The following is a 2,839-nucleotide window of genomic DNA, read 5'->3' on the forward strand; positions in this document are numbered from 1 at the left end:
GCGTCTTTCCCCGTTGATTGTCTCCCAGGTGTGTCTCGTTCCCGTGATTGCCCCGTGTGTATTTAGTCTCCCCTGTTGTCTGTATTCTTCGTCGGGTCCTTGTCAACTGAATGTCGATTGATGTCACCTGTCTACGTGCTGCCAGTTTTTCCTCGTGCTGTTTCCCTGTTGTTCCTTGTTGAGTTCTTGTCATTAAATTCATCATTTTCCGTCACAACCTGGGCCTAAGCGTCATCTCCTCACCTACCACCACACCGCCCCCTGACACCAGGTGCCCCCCCTGACAGCACCAGGTTATTCCTATATATTATTTGGAATCATTCTAAGCCAACCTAATATCTAAAGAAGAAAAACAATAATAAATATATGAAAATAAAATGTAAAAAACTTTATATAAGTCCATGTGATGACATTTATAAATAGATTTATGTCAGGCGCGATACCAGCCTCCTTTATACTTGTACTCATAAAAACAATCTGAAATTGTTCTCCTGGATGTTTCAATTGTGCTGCGTTGTGGTGCAACTCAAAGGCTGAAGCACAATTCAGGCTAACTGGTGGTCATGGTAAAACACCAATAAGTTATTTACTGATCCTCCGCAAACAAACAACAAAAAACGAAGAGGGGGGTATCTGTCACACCTCGTCAATCCAGCATACCTTGTGGTAATACGCATGCGCACGTCGATGCTCCTTATAAATCCGTCATAGCTGTATAAGTTTCATTTTGTGTGTTATATTTCTCAGATGTTTTAGGGTAAATAAAGAGAAATAAAATAAGAAAAATCTAGTTATTTCCACGCAGTGTCCAGAAAGAGGTGTTGTTCTGCTTGTTGCCTGTTTTGTTTACAGTAGGGATTGAACGACTACATATTTTTGAAGGTCGACTACATCATGATAATAGTCGAGTCAATGTCGACTAGTCGCGGTGACGTCACCGCGAAAATGCTTCACAACTACTTGGAGGCTTTATCAACTATATTCACGGCAAATATTGACACCTCCCCACTCCCGCTTTTACAAAGTCTATTATGCAGAATTAAAAGAGCAAGAAACAGATCATTCTTCGAGCAGCAGAGAAAAGTTCGTTGAACAAAGTCGGGTCTGACTTTTTTCTTTTTTTCAAACACCGGCTCATATTGATGCTCTCTGGATAGCTACACATTTAGGAGTCAAATTATTACACTGACCACTATGGTGCTTTTGGAACATCACAAACCAAACTTATTATGAACGGATCCCGTTTGCTTCCATTCATACGAAGCCTCCTGCTGCTCCTCCGCCCGATCCGCAGCAGGAAGCTCCGCTGACTCGGCAGCGGCTCTCTGAACCGATATGCAGACGGCGGCAGAGATCGCCTCTATCAGACCCTCAGGATGAAGCTTGGACTTAGTTTACAGATGTTGTCAAACCGTATTTTCATAAGAGCGTAAAGCTGTCAGGTTAGAAGCTTCAATACGCAGGGTGACACTTATCAGTTGGATGGATAATTTAAAAAAACCCAACATCATGACGCATTGTCGCACATTACTCCGGTAGATTTTTTTTTTAAAGATTTTTTTGGCACTACTTTATTTGACAGCAATCTGACTGTAAGGGGCTGTGGCGCAAAAAGTGGGTATGCAGCAGATGCAACGCATAGGGGCGCAGCACCAGAGGGGGCGCCAAAACCACGCCTGGAGAGGGCTGCGTGCCGATGATGTTTTCCCATACACTTCAGCGTGCCTTACGATCCTTCATCTCGTGCACATAACGAGGTAAATGTAGCGAATTTCACCTTTCACATATCGTCGCCCCGGGGGAGACTAGGTCCTTAGCCCTGACCTGACATACCTTGCTTCTGGCGGGGGGGACGCCGATTATGTTTTCGCATCCACCTGAATAATGTGTAGTTGCGCCACTGGTAAGGGGGCAGAGAGCGGAGAGAGGAATGGGCCCAGCGAATGGAGGACGGGAGTCCGACACCAGACTACCGCGGTCTAAAGTCTCTGGGCGCCGCGCTAACTATGAGGGGCCGTTTAGGACAAAATCTATGTTTTGTCTCTCACACACTACGAAAGACTCACGCACACTCAAAAAATACACAAATTGCGCATACACACTACTAATATGTCACACACGCATACACAAAATCCCAAAATTGCACATACACACCACTAACGTCGCACACGTGCACATATTTGATCTTTCTTGCACACTGTACTAACATCTCGCACACGCACACAAAAAATACTAAAATTTCGCACAGACGCATACAATTTCTCTCACGCATACACTACTAAAATATCACACACGCAAACAATTTTTTTGTCTTAGTCACAAGACTAAGATTGCACATATAAACTACTAAAATATAGACTCATTATTTTGTATGTGAGAGACTCAGTTTTCGATGTGTGAGGGACATTTATATATCAGTGACGTGCGGTGAGGTTTATAGCTGGTGAGGCACCGACTTAATTATAATTTACAAATCTAGACCCCTTGCATGTTATTGTTTACATAATGAAATTTCATGCATGCGAACAATGCTGGAGGGCAAAAAGACTATTCTTTAACATGTGATGCTTAGCCGTGCCGCCGCTGCAGAATAATTCCGTTATTTCAATCAAACTTAGACATGTAGATATTATTAATTTCGTGCTGTGCTTAACAGCAAAGGGAGAAACCGTTAAAGTACAACCCAAAACCACGTCTTTCTCGCTCTCTGTATCAGCGCAGTTTCTGTATGGCTAGATCGCTGATACTGTCTCTTACTCTGCAGTTGTGGAGTCACAATGTCTGGGTTCATGAGCGCCCCCAGCAATGAGGCATGAGAACTGCCTGCCTCACCTCGAAT

Source organism: Poecilia reticulata, linkage group LG11, assembly GCF_000633615.1.
Source record: "Poecilia reticulata strain Guanapo linkage group LG11, Guppy_female_1.0+MT, whole genome shotgun sequence".
NCBI classification, from domain to species: domain Eukaryota; kingdom Metazoa; phylum Chordata; class Actinopteri; order Cyprinodontiformes; family Poeciliidae; genus Poecilia; species Poecilia reticulata.